Source organism: Oxyura jamaicensis, chromosome Z, assembly GCF_011077185.1.
Source record: "Oxyura jamaicensis isolate SHBP4307 breed ruddy duck chromosome Z, BPBGC_Ojam_1.0, whole genome shotgun sequence".
In the NCBI taxonomy this organism is placed as follows: Eukaryota; Metazoa; Chordata; class Aves; order Anseriformes; family Anatidae; genus Oxyura; species Oxyura jamaicensis.
The window spans coordinates 25506094-25524853 of NC_048926.1; the positions used below are offsets into that span (position 1 = coordinate 25506094).

General features: G+C 44.2%; 1 long non-coding RNA gene and 1 other non-coding gene across 2 annotated transcripts; both read left to right on the plus strand.

The window, feature by feature from the left end:
- The first annotated feature begins 17249 nt into the window (after positions 1-17249).
- LOC118156119 lies at positions 17250-18685 on the plus strand. The gene is made up of 2 exons (XR_004746160.1): positions 17250-17456; positions 18036-18685. It is a non-coding gene; the product is annotated as an uncharacterized LOC118156119 (long non-coding RNA).
- Positions 17695-17819, plus strand: LOC118156792. The gene has a single exon (XR_004746445.1). It is a non-coding gene; the product is annotated as a small nucleolar RNA SNORA47 (small nucleolar RNA).
- Positions 18686-18760: the final 75 nt, after the last annotated feature.

Below are 18760 nucleotides of genomic sequence, written 5' to 3' on the forward strand. Positions count from 1 at the left end.
AAACCTACCTTTAATTAAATAATTGTTTTTACCATGTCCTGACCTGTCTTGGAGACTAGACCAGAAACAGAAAAATATAATGTTGTCAGGGTTTTGTTGGGTACTGTGTAGGTATATGTGGTATTCCACAGATCAGCTACTACTACTAAAACCTACTTCAGCAACAAGGCTGGTTGCTAGCTATTCAGCTTTTCCAATTAAGAATTAAGAATTTCTTCTCCTTGCCCCCTTCCTTGCCCCTGGAGGGTTTATAAAGAGAGTGCATTCAAGGTTTTTTTTTTTTTTTTTCTTTTTCTTTTTTTTTTTTTCCAGTCATTACAAAGGCTTTTGAATGTATTACATAGCACAGTTAAGTGTACTTACTGTAACAGTTGTGACATGCATCATGCCTGAGACTTATGCAAGCGCTGTGTATTTGATTAGGCTTTTTTAGTATGGGTGACCAAGTGAGCAACTTTAGGACATGGATTGTCTCCTTGTACAGGAAATAGATGTTTGTAAGTCTGGGGAATACAAATATGTGTAGTTTTGGGAAGGAATGGGGGAGGAAGTGGGCCAAGTACTACAGATTTGCTTACCCAGAAACAATCCTGGATTCCTGGATTCTACCACATCTATTTTAATCACTTGAAAGCTGTTGTTTAATGCTAGTTTCACGTTTGTGGTGTGGTAAGTTATGTTTGGCTGTGACGTGAGGAGAGAGGCAGTGAGACTATTTGTGCTGTGCTGATGAATGCCGTTAAAATAGCATCAAGATGATGAACTACTAACTCATTCAGAAGGAGTTTCTCAGCTTTCAGAAGCTCTAAATAAACAGAGAGAGGGAAGACAAACAAGCAAACAGACCAGCCAGAGCAACTAGGAAGATGAGAACTGAGGCCACAATGAGCTGCAGAGAAGCAAAAAATTCTAAACAACCCAGAAACAACCCAGAGATTTATAAATTCCCAGTAATACTGCTATCTGAGCACCCTCTAGTGGTTTATAGTTGGGAATAAACAGCTCCAGAGATGAAAATACGATCCCACAGGGAAAAAAAAAGTGGAAGATTTAGTGTCTATTTGACTTTGTTTGGACAAGAAATTGCTGTAAATAAATTACTAAAGGTTAGATATCTGTCTTTGGTACCTGGCTTGACAAGTGACTAGATTTGACTAGCAACAACAAAAAATTGGTCACTTCAGAAGGTGGAAGGCAGCTGTGTTAGATCACATCCCCAGGCGCTTCTGTCCTGTGTGAAGTCATGTGGATGTAGACACATTGCTGTTAAATCATGTAACTGAAGACATCCCTTCCCCTCAATGGGTTTTGTCCTCAGTTTCAGGACTCTTGGTTCCCCCCCTCTTTTTTTCTGTCATCAGGGTAAAATTGTAGATAAATACATTGCTGTTGATTCCTATGGAAAATAAGTAAGTTCTCAGGGAGAAGGGAAAATGGAACAGATCTTATGTCCTGGATGAAAGGTATGCAGGAAAGTTGCTGTGCTAAGTAATTAAAAAATCCAGGATGAAATACCACTCCAAATCTGTCTTCAACTTGGATGTGGAGATCTTAATTCTGGGATGTTTCAGAGAGTCCACAAAGTTTTGTGACTCAGGTCCAGAATACATCTGTAATCCACTAAAAATGCACATTCTGTCTTAAATAAACATCTATTGAGGGAAAATGGAAGAGAAGATCCTAGCAAATATGTCTAATTTGCAATTATCTTGTACTTTTTCATCTCTTTACATCACGAGAGGAATAATTCTTACCTTGATCATAAGACACACAGCCAGAGGGGTAATTCAAAATCTCTGGTGGAGCACGTATCTGAAAAATACAAGCAGAAAAAGAAATTTTCATTACAGTTAATTACAGTTAAAATGGATTTCAAAGAGAAATTCCTCACATTTTAAAGGCAGCCATTAAAAATATAATGAGAGTCAGGCCCTGATCCACATTTACCCTGGGTTTGCATCGGTAACCCTGCTGCTTTCAGAAGAGTTTCTTTCCCTTTATAATCCTTTGAGTGACATGAGAATGAGGCCCACAGCCTACCTGCCCACCCTTGCCATGACAATGATGATAATGATAATGAAAAAATTAATGGACCTAGAGTCAGTATTAAAAATTGCTTTTACCTACTACTAATTTTCCTCATGGCTGTGAGGCCCTCTTTTTGAAGAGAAGGAAAACAGAACAGTTACCAGCTGTTCACATAATGATGAACACTAATAAGGGAAGACATGCATGTTAATGAAGTGGGGGAGGGGAATCGAATGGGACACTCCTCATTGTGCAGCTGTAAGTGTAAACCTTTCCTCTGAGTATCTGGGAAAGCTGATGGCATGTCACACTGACAAACAGGCTTGAGACTGAAATGAGTCCCGGGTAAGGAAAATAGCACTTTTAGCCTGCTTCCAGCCCTGTCCAGATAAGGATCTGCCTGTCTGTCACTATGGTGTTAACAGTATTAAGATGGGTATTTTCTGCAGAGGTGATGTTTTCCAAAAAATTATTATTGTGGTCACAAACGAACAGTCCAACTGTGATGACCTCATGGGTCCAACAGAAAATAACAAATGAAGAAACAGACATGTGGCTCAGAGCTGTGAGGGGAACAAAGATGCCCTTTGTACTCTCTGGGCTTTATATCATACAAACAAATTGAAGCTTAAAGACTTGCCTGCATGCGGAGTCATAGGGGCTTCTTTTGAAGTGTGATTTAAAAATTGGTGTAGCTGATTCAGTGGAAAATGCTAGTGAAAATCAGTCTTCCTTTAGTTTAACTCCAGCTTATTTTTATTAGCTTGAGGTCAGACAAGCACAAGCCTATGATGAAATAAGCCATTCAGACCAAAATAAGGTCTGCATATAGGTTTACAGTTCTCTAACCAACCCACCTCAGTTATGAGCAGTCAGGATGTGCTCCCAGGTCTGAAAGAAATGATGGACTTCAGGCTACCATAGCTGCAAAACTTCTTGTAATTCACTTCCTCCCATATTTCTGTAAACTGTCTGATGGGGTGTTAGGTTCATGGAGGACCTCAGCAACAGGAGTACTGGCAGCTTTATTAGGAGATAAAATTGTTCAATTTGTTCACTCTGAGCAATGTTAGGAGACTAATCAACAAAACTGAGCAATGCTAAAGGTTATGTCTGGAAAAAGAGGATGGAAGATCTTGATCCACAGATCCACTGGCTAGGGATTGCTTGGCCACATTCATGGCTGTCAGTCTGGACACAGGCACCACAGATCCACTGATTATAGTTCTACATTGTTAGAGACAAGACTGCCAATGGGAAATAAAGTGGCTGGTACAAAACAGAATAGGTGGTGTGTAACCATATAGCTGAGGTTATCATAGAATGGCTTGGGTTGGAAGGGACCTTAAAGATCATCTAATACCAACCCCTCTGGCATAGGCAGGGATGGCCAAGATCAGGTTGACCCATCCAGTCTGGCCTTGAGCACCTCCAGGGATGGGGCATCCGCAGCTTCTCTGGGCAACCTGTTCCAGTGCCTCACCACCCTCACAATGAAGAATTTCCTCCTAATGTCCAGTCTAAATCTATTCTCTTTTATTTTAAGACCATTCTCCCTTGTCCTATAATTAACTACCTCAGTTAAGAGTCCTTCTCCATCTTTTTTATAAGACCCTCTTTAAGTATTGAAAGGCTGCAATGAGGTCTCCCTGGAAGCCTTCTCTTCTGTAGGCTGAACAGTCCCAGCCCTCTCAGCCTATCTTCATCGGAGAGGTTTTCCAGCCCTCTGATCTGTGGCTCTAACAGATCCATATCTTTTTTTGTGCTGGGGGCCTCAGACCTGGATGCAGTACTCCAAGTGGGGCCTCACAAGGCCAGAGCAGAGGGGGGCAATCACCTCCCTCCACCTGCTGGCCACCCCTGTGTTGATGTAGCCCATGACACAGTTGGCCTTCTGGGCTGCAAGCACGCACTGCTGGCTCATGCTGAGCCTTTTGTCCACCAGAACCCCCAAGTCCTTCTCTGCAGGATTGTTCTCAATTTGTTCTTCTCCTGGTCTGTGCTCATGCCTGTGATTGCCCCAACCCAGGAGCAGCACCTTGCACTTGGCCTTGTTGAACCTCATGCAATTCACATGGGCCTACTTCTCCAGCCTGTCCAGGTCCTGTTGCATGGCATCTCTTCCTTCTTTGGTATTAACTGCACCACTCAGCTTGCTGTTGTTTGCAAACTTGCTGATGGTGCAATTAATCCGATCATCTATGTCATCTATGAAGATATTGAAAAGCACTGGTCCCAAGACAGACCCCTGAGGGATACCACTCATCACTGGTCTCCACCTGGACATAGAACCATTGACCACAATTCTCTGGGTGCAGCCATCGAGCCAATTCCTTTTCCCCCAGGTGGTCCACCCTTCAAATACACATCCTTCCAATTTAGAGATTAGGTTGTTGTGTGAGACTATCTCAAAGGCCTTACAGAAGTCCAAGCAGAAGACATCGGTTGATCTTCCCTTGTTGACTGATGCAGTTACTCCATCACAGAAGGCCACCAGTCTGGTCAGGCATGATTTACCCTTGGTGAAGCCGTGCTGGCTGTCTCGGATCACCTCCTTGTCCTGCATGTGCCTTAACATTGCCACCAGGAGGATTCATTCCATGATCTTGCCACACACAGAGGTGAGGCTCACTGGTCTGTAGTTCCTCGGGTCTTCCTTTCTACCCTTTTTTAAATAAGACAGTGATATTTCCCTTTTTCCAGTCACCGGGGACTTCACCTGACTGCCAGGGCTTTTCAAATATGATGGAGAGAGGCCTGGCAATTCCATCAGCCAATTCCCTCAGGACCCTGGGATGCATGTCATCAGGACCCATAGACCTGTAGTTGTTAAGTTACGTCAGGAGGTCCTTAACTTGCTCTTCGCTTACAGTGGGAGGGACTCTTCTCCCCCAGCCCCAAATTGTTTATGCTGGTTTACATCAGCCAAAAGCAGCTTTGAGGTTTTAGATGTGCAAATAGGTATTTACAAAAGGGTTAACATTTCAGAGATGGATGCTCACTTAGTAGGTTTTTCTTTCTCAGTAACAGATGCAGCACTTAAATCAGTACTGCAGGTTGTTAGTTCAACCTCCATGTCAGCTTAGATTGAAGAAAGGCTGCTGGAGACACGTTCTCTCTTGATAAATATGAAGACAGATTTTTATTTTTTATTTTTATTTTTAATGCAAGGAGAAGACTGAAGAGAAATGCTTGCCATTCTAACTCTGTTTTTGCAAGAAGAATGTATTCTGCACAGCAGTTAGCACCACTCAGCAGGAAAGACTGTGACCAAGAACATGGAGAGATGTGAAATCAGAGAAGAAATGGAAAATATGATCAAGGGAGATAGATTAAAAAAATCATTCAGAAAAATTCAATTTCCATAAAGTTCTAGTTGGTCTCATGGAAAGCACCGAAATGAAATGCAAAACAGGGAGTCTGGTTCCATCAAGATGCAAAGGTTGCACAGTATGAAAGTCAGTGAAATTGTGTGAATTCATTTAACTTTGAAAAACTTTTCAGGAAAGTAAAAATGTCTGTAGCTTTTGCAAATGTCTGTACTGGCAGAGCATGAGAAAAGTACCAACAACAGAATGAAGTGCAAAATTAAAACAAACAAAAAAGCAAACAACAACAACAAAAACCAAACCCACACAAATGTTTGAAAATGTACTGTTAATGGTAATGAGCATTTCAAGAGATGAAACAGCCTGATGCCTATCTGACCCACAAGCTAATCCCTACTTGAGAGATCCAACAGCATCACTAGGTTGCTCCTGTGCATGTTCTCCACAGCATGAAATAGCACAGAGGGTAGGGCTGGAAAAGGTTTCAGGAGATCTGTCCTTGCTGCCTTGCCAGAGGCTGGAACTGGTATAAGATGAGGACCCCCTGGGGACAGTTGTTCAACTCACTGTTACAAACTTGTACACTGTGTGGAGATTTCACCACCATGGCCCATGGAAGGGGAAAGTTTTCCAGACTCAGACATCTTTTACTGTATATTAGGCTCATTTATACTTTTTTTTTTTTTTTTTTTTCTTAGATAATTGATTAAAGGCAACCTCTTCAACACCATGCCTCCAAACTTTGTGTCAATGCATAATCACTCCTTTATTTATTTATTTATTTGAGTAAACATATCCAATTCTTCAGCTGGACCTCCCAGGCATGTTTTCCAGTCCTCTAGCCATTTTTTCTGTGGTCTTCCAAATCATTTCCAACTTCTGGCACTGTACAGGGTAGGTGGGGGGTTGCAGAGAAAAAGGTTTTTGAAGTCCAAGTGAATGATAAGTGAATGGCTGCTTAGATGAAGCCATAAATGAGCAGGAAAACCACTGCCACTTGTTTGGTGAAATCTCTGCAGAATTTTTAAACACTCCTCCTACATGCAAACCAAGGGCATTGGTTTTGCAGAAGTTTGAGGGCAGAGATTTTTAAGACATTCTTCCAACCTGTGGAAACCTAGGTTGCTTGTTCCCCTGACCATCAGCTAAACAAGTAGCTGCACTTCCAGCTGCCACTGCAACTATGAAGGGTGTTGAAGCCACCAGACTGGTGAGAAGAGATTCCTGGTGTCCCTTCAGTCTGCCCCTGGCTCAGCTCCCTGTAACAGCTCATGTCAGCTCAATGCAGAAATCTCTTCTGTCCCTGGGAGATGTTGTACAGGTGTGCTTCCCTGCCACCACTCTGATCACAATTCCCATTGTCACAGCTATGCTGGAGATAAAGTGATCTCCATGTTTTGCACTCCCGGTAATACTGTCACTGTCCGACAGGAATCAAGCAGTGGTATGTCAGTGCACAGCTACTGTATGACCGCTTCTGACAAGAAGTAACAGTAGAACATATAGGGAAAATTCAACCATCAGAAAGTGCAGAGACAACTTGGTCACGTGGAGTTGGGATTCTCAAAGTCAGAATTTGGTCAAAATACTACTGTGTGTGCTGAAACTTGCATGTAAACAGCCCTCAGTGGTTAGTATCTTGGCTTTTCATCTCTTCTGGAAGACTGCAGCACAGTAAGACACCGGCCATGTATTGATCAGACCATTTAAAGCTTTGCTTTGGACTTCAGAGTACTGAAGTGTGGATTGAACAATGCACTTGAAAACAGCAGGTGACTCTTTGCTTTAACCTGAATTCATAAAAAGATTCAGCTTTTAGCACCACTTACGGTGACTTCTTCAGATTTATGCCATGCTCTAGTTGTAACTATACCGGTATAGTGCTAGTGGTGCAGTGGAAGCAACATGGGAACCCCATTGGTGAAAAGAAGAGAGAGTCACAGGAAAACCATGTGATTTTTGGTGCAGGACAGAATTCATGAAGAAGCGTTGTGAGTGATGAAACAGGATAGTGAAGTTAAAACTCCGATTCAGTTGCTTGCTAGGTAAGCATATTGCCTCCTGTGCACTAAAAGCTGTAGAGGACCTTTGGAAGTAAAGAGAGCATGAGAATGTAATTATACATTAAATCATGAGGCAAGAAAACTCCATTAAAACAACACTGTTAGCATCATGCAGTTAAGCATTCAGTAGCTGGAAATCCTGATAAATGTTCAGGCAACTGTAGTTCTTGCAATTCTGCTACACTTGAGGGCCTGAGTTAACAATGTACTTACCATGCTGATTTTGTATGCGATATAAACATCAGGGTGCTCCAACATATTTTTTTTTACTACCTCCCATTCTGGAGATCTAGGGCTTGGAACGTATTTTTCTTCTTATTAACACTGGTGTAAATTCCAAGTAACTGCACTTAGGAGAGGCACTGTCATAAAAAAAAGATGCAAGTACCTATGAAATTATATCCTATTCTGACATTAACAGTAGCTTAAAGCAGCAAGTACCTGGTGAAAAATACTGTTATGAAAGTCTGAAGTGAAGACTCCTATCTTCACTTTGCAGAAAATGATTTTTACTCCAAATGAGTCTTTTAGAGTCCAAAATATGCTTTGTAAAATCATTGCTAATTGTCAGATGATTAAGTCACTCTAGCTGAAACCAGTAAAAAATCATAGCACTGCAGCTGTTGGAGTTACAGATTTCAAGGCTCTGGACTATTTTTAACAATAAAAGGAATATAAAACATAATTATTAAAATGAGAAATATGCAATATGAAATGTGCAGTGTTTTGAAAATAAACAAGCACCCTGACACCTGTAACTTTGCTACAATTTGGCTGACATCATGATTACACCAACTATTAGTTCAGCTGCCGTCCAGAATGCTGAATTTGAGCAGGGGGTAATTGCTTCATTTAGGTAAGCAAACATACCATGTCTCCTAAATGAATGACAGCAGAAAAATCCTCAGCTAATTGCTGTAATACTGCATGCAGGAAGTGCTGCTGAGAAAGAAGGACACATCTCTGAGTTTGGGATTGTGTTGTTCTTCTGATGTATGACATAAACATTTTAATTTCTCCTCAGGTTTTAAGAGTTAGGGCATGTGTATATGTAGATTTCTACACCAATGTTCACTCCATTATCCATTTACTAACACAATGTAAGTATGAGTACCAGGGGCAGGATCATTATCTGACGCAGGTTAGCATGCATACTCTTAAGACAAGAATGACATCCCCGTTGAGACCCCTGCTCTTAGAGTCCAGAATTTGTAGGATGATTTTCCCAGTTTTCAAAACAGGACACACTGTCTGTATCCAGCCTGCATAACAAAAACTTATTCCTTTCAAAGCAAAACAAATAAAAACTAAGGTGAACAAAATGACATGACTCATTAGTTAAAATCCCACAGGAAAACAATTCTTTACCTAAATCAGTTGTGGCAGCTATTAATAATCCTGCCAGCTGTTACAGGAGGCCTCTTCAGGTCTACTGAAATCTGAAACTTAAAGGTCTCCTGACAATGCATCTACTCTAGCATTTTTAAAATCAGCCTTATACTCAGTTAAGCCTTCTTAATCTTTATTTGTAACGACTAAAGTGATTTATCTAGGCTTCAATACTTCATTAGTTTTAACAGTGAATACTGGGAATTGCAATATTACCATTGCCAGATGTTAGCTGCATCTAGGGGAAAGGAAAAACATTTCTGAAAGCAAGTCACAGGATAGCTAGGAAGCCCATCAGGCTCACATCACATTTTCTGTAACTCCAAATATATAGCCTTTGGAGAAAACAGCTAAACTTGGTTTCCATGGGTCTGAGGAAGAACAAGCTGTGGCTACCCAATGTGAGAATGATTACAGGCTTAAAACCACATTCAGTTTTCATTCGATTCTTGCTGTGGCAAAATTCCAACTCAATGGGCATTGGAGCAAGTCAGGTGCAGATTTCTGTGCTCAGATGGCAAGGTCTCTGCAGGGTGCCACATGTACAGACACGTGGGAAAGCAGATAAGGCTGAAGCTCCCATTTATCTTCCACATGTATTTCTCAGTCAAGTCAAAATATATGCCAAATATTTCAATCCATAAAAAAAAACAAAAACAAACAAACAAACAAACAAACAAACAAAAAACAAAGCACAAGTATTGCAAATTCACCGGAAGAGCTATAACTCTTTAAATCCCTCCAAAATTTGACACTAAAGATGTGTACTTGGTAAGGTTATTTTAAAGAACTTGTAATTTCCTCCACATGGGTACCGTGAGCAATTTCCATATCACGTCTTTGTTCTGTAAAGACAGAAGATGCCTAAAATGAAGTATCTATATGGTGAATTGAAAAATGGAACAATTGTCACAAAGAAATCTTATTTTTCAAAAACATCCCAACTACACTCACCCTCTCATAGAGTGCTTTGAGCAAACTTTGAAATAGACAGACAGCGACCTTGCTCACTTAATTATTTGTCTTCAACCAGAACAAAAATGGGGATTCCATATCTATGTTTCTTGTTTATCACTTTCACATCACACAGGCCTCCGCAGAAAGCTTAACAGCATTCCATGATCAAATAACCCACCCAGCCAGAACCTCTGCTTTCCCACAGCGATCACGACAAAAACTAACAAAAACAAACAAACAAACAAACAAACAAAAAACCTCTTTGTTGGCATGGGTCAGAAAATTTCTCAAAAAAACTCTGAACATAAAACATACCACTGAAATACCACAGCTGTATTCTACTTGCCACTGCCTTTCTGGAGGATCAACATGCCTTCATCACACAAAGCAATAGCCTAAGAACAGAAGGTCCCATTCAGACCTGCCTCAAGAGCAAGGATTTGGTAACACCATGAATTTGCACAACATCAGGCAAGGAAGAATTGCTCTTTACAAAGCACATGACAATATTTTAAAAAGTTGAAATGGCCTGGTGCTGTGCCATTTTCTTGTGCATTGTATAAATTAATTAATTAAATTAATTAATTAATTTTTAACTAATCATTTCTTTGTTGCTGTGCAGAAGAATGCAGGGCTTGCAAAGCCGGAGGAGGGTGTTGTACCTCAGCGGTGGCACAAACAGCCTCAGGGAAGATCTGCTGGAGTTTCGTTCTAACCTTTCTAATCTGAAGGCTGGCATTTAAGAATAAACACTCGTATACTTTCTAAAATTCATTCTTACTTAGCACTTACCATTCAAACTCTTCACATGCCTGCTGTTCTTCTCACAGCTTAGCCTCTTCTGGGTCATGAATCTTAACCTCAAGAATAAGTGGCAGGATTGAGTTCCTGTAGCAAATGGTAGGCTGGATGGCATGTTATTTCTTCAAGTGACCACTCTCATGTAAGCTCTTTTTGGTTTTCTTGCAATTGTTAGTTCAAGACTACTTTCTGCCTCTCTAGATATGTTTGTAGCCTCCATCTTTGTAATATCCAACTGCTAATCAGTTCTTCATGGCACATTTTGTGGAGAAGTATTATTATTCCCATTATGCAGATAAAGAATAAACAGAAAGATCAGGAAGTTGCCAAGGAAGTTCACAAGATCACAGAATAATGTAATGGCTGAGGCTGGCAGGGACCTCTGGAGGCCATCAGGTCCAAACCCTGCTTAAGCAGGGACACACAGAGCAGGTTGCCCAGGACCAGGTGGCGCTTGAAGATGTCTGAGGAGGGACACTCCATAACATCTCTGGGCAACATGCGCCAGTGCTTGGTCACCCACACAGCACAGAAGTGCATCTTGGTGTTCAGGGGGAACCTCCTGTGTTCTAGCTTGTACATGTTCCTCTTGTCCTTGCACTGAGCACCACTGAAATGAGGCTGGCTCTTTCCTCTTTGCACCACACCTTCAGGTATTTAAAGCCATTGAAGAGATGCCCCTGAGCCTCTTCTTCTCCAGGCCAAACAGTCTCAGTTCTCTCATCCTTACCTCACAGAAGTGCTCCAATCCCTTCAGCATCTTTGATGCCCTCCAGTGGATTCACAGAATCACAGAATCATCTAGGTTGGAAGAGACCTCCAAGATCACCGAGTCCAACCTCTGACCTAACACTAACAAGTCCTCCACTAAACCATTAAACCACATCACTAAGCTCTACATCTAAACATCTTTTAAAGACCTCCAGGAATGGTGACTCAACCACTTCCCTGGGCAGCCTATTCCAGTGACTAACAACCCGTTCAGTAAAGAAGTTCTTCCTAACATCCAACCTAAACCTCCCCTGGTGCAACTTTAGCCCATTCCCCCTCGTCCTGTCACCAGGCACGTGGGAAAACAGACCAACCCCCACCTTGCTACAGCCTCCTTTCAGGTACCTGTAGAGTGCAATAAGGTCACCCCTGAGCCTCCTCTTCTCCAGGCTGAACAATCCCAGCTCCCTCAGCCGCTCCTCATAAGACTTGTTCTCCAGAGCCTTCACCAGCTTCGTAGCCCTTCTCTGGACTCGCTCAAGCACCTCCATGTCCTTCTTGTAGCGAGGGGTCCAAAACTGAACACAGTACTCGAGGTGAGGCCTCACCAGAGCTGAGTACAGGGGGACAATCACTTCCCTGGACCTGCTGGCCACACTGTTTCTTATGCAAGCCAGGATGCTGTTGGCCTTCTTGGCCGCCTGAGCACACTGCTGGCTCATATTCAGCCGACTATCAACCACTACTCCCAGGTCCTTCTCTGCCAGGCAGCTCTCCAACCACACATCTCCCAGCCTGTAGCTCTGCTTGGGGTTGTTGTGCCCCAGGTGCAGGACCTGGCACTTGGCCTTGTTGAACCTCATACAGTTGGCCTCGGCCCATCGGTCCAGCCTATCCAGATCCTCCTGCAGAGCCTTCCTACCCTCGAGCAGATAACACAGGTGTCATCTGCAAACTTGCTGAGGGTGCACTCGATCCCCTCATCCAGGTCATTGATAAAGATATTAAAGAGAACTGGCCCCAGTACTGAGCCCTGGGGGACTCCACTAATGACCAGCCTCCAACTGGATTTAACTCAATTTCCAGTATGTCCGTGTCTCTTTTGTACTGGGGATCCCAGAAATGGACACAATACTCCAGGTATAGCCTGGGATTAAGGAGCTGGTACTATAAATTCGACTCGCAGTAAGCCTCATTGACACTGCTAAATGCTTTAGTGTTTAATCCAGCCCTGTCGTTACACGCTAAATACAAAAAAGTAGGAAGTTAAAACAAACAAACACACAAACAAATCCAGTGACCAGCATGATGGTGGTAAGAAGTCTGGTATCATGGTACCAGAAGTCTGGTATCAGTGTTTTTTTGTTTATTTTGTTTGTTTGCTTTTTTAGTTGCTAAAGTAGCATCTAAAGGGAAACAGTAGTATCTAGAGAAACAAAAGTAGCCAGAGGGAAAAAAAAGAAAGAAGAAAGTGAAGGGTTGCAGAGGAAATAATTGAACATTGAGATTTCATTGTGAGACTAGAATTTGCTGCAAATTCTAGTCTAAACACCAACAAAGACTTTCTGGGCTCACATGGCCCAGTGGCCTGGCCAAAGCATATTTCTGCAGTAGCATCCAGGCTGGGCTTGAGAACACAAAGGCGAGGGCAGTCCACCCTACTCCTTTGCTTAGGAAAGGAAGAACACACGGGGCGAGCAGGGCGAGGCAGAAGAACTGTCCATTTACAGCGAAGGAGCAGCCGATAGCCCATTACGAGTCAGCTTGCCAACTGATGAGACGGGCTGCTGGTCCCTGACCAGGCTGAGGCTACTTTTGCGCCTGCCCCCTTGGCTGGTTGTGCTGGCTCCCAACAGGCACTTCTCTTTCAAAACCATTCCTGGGACTTCACCCATTCTTCTCAGGATCACCTCTGATCCTAAATATTTTAAAAGCCACTTTAATACATATACATTAAAATGCGCCAGACTCATTCTGGACCCACTACTACCCGTTACTACCCGCTACTGACAGTCCAGGCTGGCAGTGATAACATTGATGAGAGAAGCCTGAAGGCTATCAAACGGGCCTTCAGGGGGCTGGGACGGTTAGTGGACGGAGCGGGAGTACAGGTGGTGTTTTCGTCCATTCCTACAGTGGCAGGGAATGGTTCAGAGAGGACACGAAAAGCCCACCTGATAAACACGTGGCTCAGAGGCTGGTGCCAACACAGGAATTTTGGGTTCTTTGACCAGGGGGCGCTCTACTCGGCACCTGGCCTGATGGCTGCACATGGGTCCCAACTGTCCCCAAGGGGAAAACGGATCCTGGCCCAGGAGCTGGCAGGGCTCATTGAGAGGGCTTTAAACTAGGTGAGAAGGGGGGCGGGGATGAAACAAAGCTTGTTGGAGGTGTGCCAGGGGGAACAGTGGCAAGGCTGGGGGAGAAGGCTAAGGCCCAGCTGAAGTGCATTTACACTAATGCACACAGCATAGGCAACAAGCAGGAGGAGCTGGAAGCCATTGTGCAGCACGCAGGCTATGACTTGGTTGCCATTACGGAAACATGGTTCGACCACTCTCATGACTGGAGTGCTGCAATGTCTGGCTATAGGCTCTTCAGAAGGGACAGGCAGCACGGAAGGGGTGGTGGATTGGCTCCCTATATTAGAGAGTGTTTCCATGTCATCGAACTTGAGGCTGGGAATGACAAGGTGGAGTTGCTATGGGTTAGGATCAGCAGAAAGGCCAACAAGGGAAGCATCCTGGTGGGGGTCTGTTATAGACTGCCAAACCAGGATGAGGGGACAGATGAGGAGTTCTACAGGCAGCTGGCGGAAGTTGCAAAATCGTCAGCGCTTGTTCTTGTGGGGGACTTTAACTTTCCAGACATCTCCTGGAAACACAACACAGCCCAGAGAAAGCAGTCCAGGAGGTTTCTGGAGAGCGTGGAAGATAACTTCCTGACATAGCTGGTTGGCGAGCCTACCAGGGGAGGTGCCCCGCTAGACCTTCTGTTCACTAACAGAGAAGGACTGGTGGGAGACGTGATGGTCGGGGGCTGTCTTGGGCAGAGTGACCACAAAATGGTAGAGTTCTTGATACTCGGCAAAGTCAGGAAGGGGATCAGTAAAACTGCTGTCTTGGACTTCCGGAGGGCTGACTTTGGGCTGTTCAAGACACTGGTTGGCAAAGTCCCTTGGGAGGCGGTACTGAAAGACAGAGGAGCCCAGGATGGCTGGGCGCTCTTCAAGAAAGAAATCTTAATGGCTCAGGAACGGTTTGTCCCCACGTGCCCAAAGACGAGCCAGCGTGGAAGAAGACCGGCCTGGCTGAGCAGAGAGCTGTGGTTCGAGCTTAGGAAAAAAAAAAGAGGGTTTATAATCTTTGGAAAAGAGGGCGGGCCACTAGGGAGGACTATAAGGATGCTGCGAGGCGGTGCAGGGACAAAATCAGAAAGGCCAAAGCTCATCTGGAGCTCAATCTGGCCACTGCTGTTAAGGACAACAAAAAATGTTTTTATAAATACATCAACACAAAAAGGAGGACTAAGGAGAATCTCCACCCTCTACTGGATGTGGGGGGAAACTTAGTAATCAGCTTGTGGAAGGGGATGAGGAGCAGAATGTCGCCCCCACAATCCACAAGGAAATGTTTGGCGACCTGCTACAGCATTTGGATGTACGCAAGTCGATGGGGCCGGATGGGATTCACCCGAGGGTACTGAGGGAACTGGCGGAGGAGCTGGCCAAGCCGCTTTCCATCATTTATCGGCAGTCCTGGCTATCGGGGGAGGTCCCACTTGATTGGCAGCTAGCAAACGTGATGCCCATCTACAAGAAGGGCCGGAGGGTAGACCCGGGGAACTATAGGCCTGTTAGTTTAACATCAGTGCCAGGGAAGCTCATGGAGCAGATTGTCTTGGGTGTCATCATGCGGCAGTTGCAGGGCAAGCAGGCGATCAGGCCCAGTCAGCATGGGTTTATGAAGGGCAGGTCCTGCTTGACGAACCCGATCTCCTTCTATGACAAGGTGACACCCTTAGTGGATGAGGAAAAGGCTGTGGATGTGGTCTACCTTGACTTCAGTAAGGCATTTGACACCATCCCCCACAGCATTCTCCTCAGGAAACTGGCTGCTCATGGCTTGGACTGGCGTACACTTCGTTGGGTTAAGAGCTGGCTGGATGGCCGGGCCCAGAGAGTTGTGGTGAATGGAGTCAAATCCAGTTGGAGGCTGGTCACTAGTGGAGTCCCCCAGGGCTCAGTACTGGGGCCAGTCCTCTTTAATATCTTCATCGATGATCTGGACAAGGGGATCGAGTGCACCCTCAGCAAGTTTGCAGACGACACCAAGTTAGGTGCGTGTGTCGATCTGCTCGAGGGTAGGAAGGCTCTGCAGGAGGATCTGGATAGGCTGGACCGATGGGCCGAGGCCAACGGTATGAAGTTCAACAAGGCCAAGTGCCAGGTCCTGCACCTGGGGCACAACAACCCCAAGCAGAGCTACAGGCTGGGAGATGAGGGGTTAGAAAGCTGCCTGGCAGAGAAGGACCTGGGAGTAGTGGTTTACAGTCGGCTGAATATGAGCCAGCAGTGTGCTCAGGCGGCCAAGAAGGCCAGCAGCATCCTGGCTTGCATAAGAAACAGCATGGCCAGCAGGTCCAGGGAAGTGATTGTCCCCCTGTACTCAGCTCTGGTGAGGCCTCACCTCGAGTACTGCGTTCAGTTTTGGACCCCTTGCTACAAGAAGGACATGGAGGTGCTTGAGCGAGTCCAGAGAAGGGCTACGAAGCTGGTGAAGGCTCTGGAGAACAAGTCTTATGAGGAGCGGCTGAGGGAGCTGGGACTGTTTAGCCTGGAGAAGAGGAGGCTCAGGGGTGACCTTATTGCACTCTACAGGTACCTAAAGGGAGGCTGTAGCAAGGTGGGGGTTGGTCTGTTTTCCCACGTGCCTGGTGACAGGACGAGGGGGAACAGGCTAAAGTTGCGCCAGGGGAGGTTTAGGTTGGATATTAGGAAGAACTTCTTTACTGAACGGGTTGTTAGCCACTGGAATAGGCTGCCCAGGGAAGTGGTTGAGTCACCATCCCTGGAGGTCTTTAAAAGACGTTTAGATGTAGAGCTTAGGGATATGGTTTAGTGGAAGATTTGTTAGTGTTAGGTCAGGTGTTAGTGTTAGGTCAGGTTAGGTAGGTGGACTCGGTGATCTTGGAGGTCTCTTCCAACCTAGACTATTCTGTGATTCTGTGATTTTGTGACCCCCAGAGCAGCACAACAGCAGCTCACCGACAGCCCCCACCTCCCTCTCTTTGCCTCCCTCCCTTCCCCTCCTCGCGGCCCCAGCCCGCGCTCCTCCCCCAGCCACCCCCGGGGGGGCGGACGAGACAAGATGGCGGCGGGCGCGGCGGGAGGTAAGGGCCGGCCGCGGCTGGGCGCGGGTCGGGGCGCTGAGGGGCGGCTGGCTCGGGCGGGCAGCGGCGGGGGCTGCCCTCCCTTCACAGCTCCCTGCCTGCGCCGCAGGCCTCCCTCACAGGTGTGGCTTCCCTAATGGTGGTTTTATTTATTTATTTATTTATTTATTCCTGCTTTAACCAAGGAGCTTGAGAGGTAGCCGCGTAAGAAACGGGTGATGCTCTGCTGCGATGTGGGGCTGTATCCAGAATAATTAATTTCTCTTAGCTGTGCCACAGAAACCAGCACACGTGTATGCAGAAGAACATAGGTACTGCCAGGTTAAAATGAAATTCGGATGAAAGGCAACTGGCTGAAGAATAAACACTTTCTTTGGTCAAAAAGATAAGAAGCATTTATACAAAGTCCATATAAAAGCATCAGTTTTTATGCAAATGTTATCTTAAATGCCGTGTGTTCAGAACGCTGTTTTTGAGATCTCTTCCTGCTGTTGTGGCTTTACTAGTTACAAGCTGAAAGCTTGTTCGAAGTACATTTGATACAAATGGCTGCAGCAGCAAAGGGTCTGTTCTTGCTGGGACAGAAACTCAAGTTTCATCTGTGATATGACTGAGAAAAATATTTCAAATGCATGCAGTACTTAAGAGCCCCTTCTGGTTTAATCCCGTGGTTTTCATGCAGTGATGAATGTGCTCAGTGTTTTTACATGACTGATGGGTTGTTCAGCACTGAAGAGATGAACATATCTGCCCCTCTTAGTCTTTTTTAGATTTTACAATATGTTTGGTAGGTTGGTGCTTTGCTAAATTCCCTACCAGAACTATAGAAAATTGTTTGTTTGTATAAACTGATTATTGCAATGTTGTCAACAGGTTTAAGATGACACACATTGTCAATACTACTTTACGTATACACAGTAAATACTGAAACTTTTGACTTGAGGTGTGCAGAAAAGTAATTTTGTTTAAGTGATGAACATAAAGATTACACAACCTGCATAAATTAGAAAAGTCAACAAGATGATTGGAGGATTGAGAAGGTAAGACAGACTTCATGCTGTATCTTACTGGTTATAGCCTCCAAAATTGTAATAGTGCAAAGGCAGCTCATGCTTCCCTCCTGACATGAGGGAAAGCATTACTGCATTTGCACATAAAGTTTGCATACCACTGAGGGCTTCCGCTTTCCATTTTTCTTAAGCTTCCTAAGGGGTGACAAATAGGGGAGGAAGAGCCTTACTTAGCTCAATAAAAGTCTTCTCAATAGAGCTACACAACTGCTTGATGAGGATTAGTCATACCTTATCTCCAGTTGTTTTGTTAGCAGTGCTTTGTATTAATGGAACTGCTTTTTCTGTTTTCCTAGGCAGCAGCAAGAGCTAATGGGATTTGTCATGCCAACACTAAACTGAGACTAAGCTTCGACCCTTTATACGGAATTATTAAAAGAGGAAGCTGCAGTACCAAAAGCAGACTGTGCTTGACTGCATGAGACTGTACCTCTCTCAGAGCAAATTAAATCTTACTTCACAAACTTTATGAGATACAAACTTCAAATCTTTAAAGTTAAATCTTTCAACATCTCTTTTTTTTTTTTTTTTTTTTCATGGCAACAATGAACCAGTGATTGACTTTTTAGAGCTGTAACTTGAATAACTGGGGAGAACAAATGCTAAGGTTCCTAGTAAGATACATACCAAATGTGTTCTTATCCCTTCAAATTAAGATTTGTAGTTTGATTTACTATCAAGACCATAGAGATCAATTTTAAAACAAACAAATTAACATCACCAACAGAAAAAGTATAAGCAAACCCTTTGTTTTTGCAGGCTCTTGTTTTTTCCTAGTAGCATTAGTCCCTTTTTAGATATTTGGTAAACTAAAACTTAGTGTACTGCTGTTTAATACAGATTTTTTTTTCTCAGCTAGAAAGAGGTATCCTTTGAAAATGTAAATGTTGTTCACAAAAAGGAATGCATTGGCAAAGTAAGCCAGTAATTCATAACTAGCTAAAACTGTGAAAAGATAGCTGCTTACAAAGCTGAATTGTGAACTGGTTTTAAGCAATACCACTACAGGCATTCAGGGTAC